The sequence below is a fragment of the Colobus angolensis genome, unplaced genomic scaffold (assembly GCF_000951035.1).
Source record: "Colobus angolensis palliatus isolate OR3802 unplaced genomic scaffold, Cang.pa_1.0 Scaffold2, whole genome shotgun sequence".
Taxonomy (NCBI): domain Eukaryota; kingdom Metazoa; phylum Chordata; class Mammalia; order Primates; family Cercopithecidae; genus Colobus; species Colobus angolensis.
The window spans coordinates 12,074,776-12,080,848 of record NW_012115154.1 but is presented as its reverse complement, the minus strand read 5'-3'; positions in this window follow the sequence as shown (position 1 = coordinate 12,080,848).

Genomic DNA, 6,073 nt, shown 5'->3' with positions numbered 1-6,073 from the left:
TATTTTAGAAGCCTCTCTCTCCCTCCAAAAACTCAAGAGATGAAACAAAAAGGATGTTTCTGCTTATGCATCACTAGGCTTAATATTTTGTTAACTACAGCATCCCTTTCTCTAGATATTGTTGTTTCATGGTAACAGCAGCAATGTGTGTTCACTCCTAGAAATTCTCAACCATAAAGAGTTTTTCTTTCGTTTTGTTTTTGAAGATATTAACTTGAAAAATTAGTCATGAAACCTCTAGGCAGAACTGATGCTCAAATTAAAATGCTATTCATTGATTTGAAAGTGAAAAGAGAAACTGTCAGAGTGCATTCTCAACTTTACGCTGAAATTGAATTAAGAAGTAACTTACAGTGGTTGTTGTCACAGTATTCAGTGAAATCAATAAATAAAAATGTGAACTATGTAACTTATTTTTCTGATGATGAAAATAAAATCAGAAAAAATATAGAAAAGCATTTTTAAAAACCCCCCTGGGTAGTGATTCTACCCAGAGCTCACTGAAAATAACATTCTAATATATAATCTTCCAGTCACTTCTCTATATTTTCAATAACACTTTCAATACTAGTTTCGATTTTTCTGTGTACACTGTTTCTATAAGCTGCGGGTTTCACTCATTTTTAATTGTTGCATTTTAACACAATTATGTCTGTAACAAGAGATGTCATTAAAACACAATTTAATACTGTATTAAAATACTTTCACAGTTTTAAAAAGTGGTTATACTTTGGTGACTTAATTGATAACAAGGAATGGACTAAACACTTTTCTTCATATAATAATTCCAGTGGGTCTACTTAAAAACAGCGAAAAGTAAATATAACCAAAGATAGTTCAGAGCTCTGACGAGGATAATTTGAGAATTTCACAGTCTTTTTAAATGTTGTGTGTGTGAATGTGTGCACATGTTGTGGAATATAAGCAGCTCAAATTTTAAGCAGGACTACTTACTAAGGGAATGTGAGACTGTTTTCTGGGCTTTATTTATTTTATATTTTTAACTATTTATATAACTTATAAATCAGGATAGTCAACAGAATGTTTACTAAGACAATAGTTCATCCTGGAAAACGTATCTGGGAGAATGTATGCACCCATTTCAAGATATATTCTGCCTATAGATAAAAATACCATCATTCTGTGATATTAATTACTGCTAGTTAAAACTGAAGGTGTATAAAGCAAGATTAAAATAGCATTTCTTCTCTTGCCTCTTAAGGTTTTGTACCAAACAAGCTCAGGTCTTGGGTATTCTCTTCTGCTCTATTTTACACTCACATGTCCTACAGGCACTAAAGTGAGAAATATCTCCTTTCCAGGTTTCGGAGGATCTCAGACAGGACCAAGAGCAGCTCCTGGAAGGGATGTCCAAGCTGGACCTCAGGACAGGAGGATCCCCCTCTCAGCTGCTGGCGCATGGGTCCCTGCCTTGCCCTTAGGAATAGATAGCTCCTGCGGCTGCTTTCCTGCAGCTGCCCACTATGGCCGTGGGCATGTAGTGCTGGCAGGCCGTAAGCATTTTATATTGGATCACAGGTTTAGCCTATTTGTGGTCAATGCACTGTCCTGGCCGGCAGGAGACCAGAATGGAAAAACTGGGTTGAAATCAGAAATGCACAAGTTGGGTCCTACGTTACCAAAAAATAACTTACACTGGACCAGGACAGACCGTCTCCTCAGTGACCTGAAGGTCTTTTGCTCTCACTTACTCACTGACGTGAATGTCAAGAAGATAGTAGAATTTGTCGTAGAAATTCTACTACAATTTCTACATTTGGAGAATGTAGGAGGTGGAGGACTGCTGATTGGCAAGTAGGCCTGCTTTTCGGCCTCCAGAAACCCAAATTTTAACTGTTTATCTCAGTTTCCAGAAAACAAGTTTCTTAAATGTTTTGGCCTAGGCATCTTAGATAAGAGATGCCATAAAGGTGTCTTCCCAGTCCCCATGCCTGGGGTGACAAACTACCACATCCACAGAGCTCTGTCCCAATTTGAGTCCATGATGCACAATAAGGGAAGAAATGTAGAAAAGAACTGGCTGGAGAAACTCATAGAAGACTTTTCCTACATGTCCCCCAGGAAGGGATTTCCATCGATGTGTCTGTGCACAAAGACTTCCTAAAAATGATCAAAGAAAAGGGCTTACTACTTGTGAATAAGGAAAACCAAGTCACCAGGGGCAGCTCTCAGGCCCACCTGATATCCTTGGCATAAGAAATGGTCAAATCAGGAACTGACAGCTCCTTGCTGCTTCATGACTGGACTCCCTCTTCTGTCTGTTTCACAGAATCTCCAATCAGCATTGAGATCACTGAAGGTATAGACCAGTGAGAGAGGATATGGAAGTGTAGGATTGGGGAAGTGGTGGACTGACTAACTTCAGCAGCGTTCTAGGGACCCTCTTCTCAGGAAGGCCATTTGTATTAGTCCATTTTCCCACTGCTATAAAGAAAAGCCTGAGACTGTGTAATCTGCAAAGGAAAAAGGTTTAGTTGACTGAGTTCTGCATGGCTGGGGAGGCCTCAGGAAACTCACGGTCATGGCAGAAGGCAAAGGGGAAGCGGGCCCCTTCTTCCCCAAAGCAGGAAGAGGGAGAAGGGAAGTGAAAGCAGAGGAAGAACTGCCACTTTTTAAACTATCAGATCTCAGAAGACTCACTCACTATCACAAGAACAGCATGGGGAAACCATCCCCCATAATCCCATCACCTCCCACCAGGTTCCTCCCTTGACACATGGAGATTACAATTTAAGATGAGCTTTGGGTGGAGACACAGAACCAACCCATATCATCATTCTTTCTCATAAACTTTTAAGGAGATGGAGACCAGGAATGGTAAGTGAGGTATGGGAGGCCCGAGTCAGGGCAGTCTGGCTGGGTTGAGGTGAGGTCCACTAGCTCTGGAAGTGACTATGGGAACTCTCCGCCAAGGTGGAGCCATGGGGATGGGAAGATGTCAACCTTTCCCATGGTTCTTATCAGATAACAGACATTCCTGGGTGAGTACTGCTTACCTGGAGGACAAGCCACAGAAGCTATATTTCCTGAGGATGCAGTCGCTGCAAAATTGAAGGTAAAGTATTCTTCCCTCACTCCCTATTTATGTCAACTTTTGACATTTTTCATAGCACCCTTACTTCTGCTTTCAGTAATTTTTTGGATTCTTTCAAAGACCTCTCCAGGCATACAGAGCAGGTATCACCTTCATTTTACAGGCAAGGAAAGTAGTCACAGAAAAACTTTCGGTTGTTGTAAGCAGTAAATGAGATACAGAACATGAAGCCCCTAGCAGAGCTTGACACGTAACAAGTGCTCAAAAAACATGTTTCCTTTACCCCCTCCTCCTCTTTGACCCTGTATCAAAGTCTTTCTGATTACGCTTTCCTGTAGCATCTGAAACATTATCTCACTGTTGGCCAAGCTCCAACAGCACCCCAGATATAGGAATCACTTCCACAGATACAAATCTGGGATGCAGTCTCTCACCTCTCCTATCCCATACCTGTAGGAAATCACAGGGGCATAGTCAGTGTCTTTGAGTCAATATTTACCTTGGGGCTGGTTTTGATTAAATCAAAGAAAAAAACCCAAATCTCTATAGAAAACCAGGAATAATTATGAACAGAAAGGGGTAACCTGGAGAAAGTGAATATATGGGAGGAAACCTCCACTCCCTCCGACGAGAGGGGTCACTCTCAGACGCTCCTCCTCCTAGGTCTGCTTGGGACAAGGCCGACCCTATCCTTTCTGGCCTTGAACACACACATGCATGTACACACACACACACACACACACACACAGAGCGCGAGCGCGAGTGGGAGAGAGAGAGATTCAGTCATCCCCAGCACAAGTCCCTTCACCCACTCTTGCTGGTTTCTCACTGTGGCAGGTGCTGATCCGCTGCCACATGAATAACCTAAGCCCGTTGGGAACTTACTTCTGCCCCCTTGTGGTGACTGTCTGTCAGTACATCTTGGACAGAACAAAGAAGTCCATCTCCTGGCTCTGGGAGAGAGGGGGACTCCTCTACACTGTTGTGCCTCCCAGCTATACACCGGGCCCCGTGTCCGTCATCATCCGTGGGGCTGTGTCGGCTCCATACTTCAGGCTGTATGAGTGGGGGATTCAGGTTCAGGCTGGACTCAGAGGAGAGGCACATTTGGAGGTGGGAGTGGGTTGGTTGTGTGAGGGGTAGGGGCTGAGTGATGGAAAGAAGAGGAGGGAGCCTTGAGGGCTGAGAGTGGTCAGGGCGATATGGACCCACTATCCTTAGAGCCCTGAGAGAAAGATGGAAAAGGAACAGGGATGTGCCTTTCATTCCACAACAACAACAAAGACTTTATTAGTCACCAGGTTATCTCTCGATGTGGCCAAAGTGCTACCATTTAAACCCAGAAAACACGGTGTAGGGCAGGCTAAATTGAAGGCAAAGCATTCTTCCCCCACCCCCATTTAAGTTAACTTTTGACATTTTTCATGGCACTTTTACTTCTGCTTTCAATAATTTTTTGGATTCTCTCAAAAACCCCTCCAGGCATACAGAGCAGGTATCACCTTCTTTTAACCTTTATTCCCAGGTCAGACATCCCTGGAGGAGTGGAAGAGGCATAACGAGGAGAATCCAGCTCCCTGAGGAGAGGTGGCCACGAGCAATGTCATCCTGACCATGCCAACAGCAAACCTTCAGACAGTGGAGGACCCCGAGCCTGTACTCCACCTCTGGGACAAAATAACGCAGGCTGTGGCCAGGCTGGTAGCAGAACCATTCCCTTCCACCATCCAGCAAGCATTGTAACTGACGTGCAGATCTCAATTCTTGCGTCCTCCTGGGGAATGCTCTGATAATTTAGTTTCCAGTTGAACAAACATAATTGAATTACAATGCATAATGTTGCTGGGATCAGTGGATGAAATGGTGCATAACAACACTTAGGATCTTGTCAATCATGTTCACGGCCAAACAGGTAAATTATCACTTAAATTTTCAAGAAAAGAGGGGCTCACAAGATAGTAAGAATGAGGGAAAAATAAGTCCAGAATCTTCCCATGTGGCTTCATGGAAGACTTGAATTGGGGTCACAGTTGGCAATAGAAAGTGGCCAGACGTCAAGGTAGGGGGATTCTCAAAAGCTTTGAGTAGATGAAAAAGATTTTGTTGGTTCTTGAGAAAATGGGGGAAAATGCAGATATCTAGAATAAAAAAATGAGGGAGCCCGCTTACCATTCTCAGGATCTCAAAAAGATTCCATAAAATGAACGAAGACTAAATTGGAGAGGTGAGAATATTACTGTCTCCCCTCAGAGTCCCAAATCCAGACTCAGGACATCCTGGCACACCACTCAGCTAAAACTGGGTGTAAAATGAATGATGACACTCACAGTCACATTCTATGTACATGTATTCTTCAAGGTCATGTGCGGATGAGGGAATCAAACAATGTCCAAGAAACTAGAAAGGAGAATTCACTTAGGGGTAAAGTCAGATGCTCTTTTGATTAATCTGGGATAACTCGAAATGTTCTAGGTCTCTCGGGATGGTGGAGGAGATGTAATCTACAAAGTACATCATTTATCACCACATCTCTTCTTCTATACTGCTTTCTCCAGGTCTCTTGCATTCTGGACACCCCCTCATGTGCCGGCTGCGAGCAGGGCCAAGACTCCTTGTCAAGAAAAACCTAAGGTCTGCTGGTAAGTGGTTCTGCTACCAGTCTGGCCACAGCCTGCATTATCTTTTCGCAGTGGTAGAGCACAGCCTCGGGGTCCTCCACTGTCTGAAGGTTTGCTGTTGGCATGGTCAGGATGACGTTGTTCGTGGCCACCTCTCCCCAGGGAGCTGGATTCTCCTCGTTATGCCTCTTCCACTCCTCCAGGGATGTCTGACCTGGGAATAAAGGTTAAAAGAAGGTGATACCTGCTCTGTATGCCTGGAGGGGTTTTTGAGAGAATCCAAAAAATTATTGAAAGCAGAAGTAAAAGTGCCATGAAAAATGTCAAAAGTTAACTTAAATGGGGGTGGGGGAAGAATGCTTTGCCTTCAATTTAGCCTGCCCTACACCATGTTTTCTGG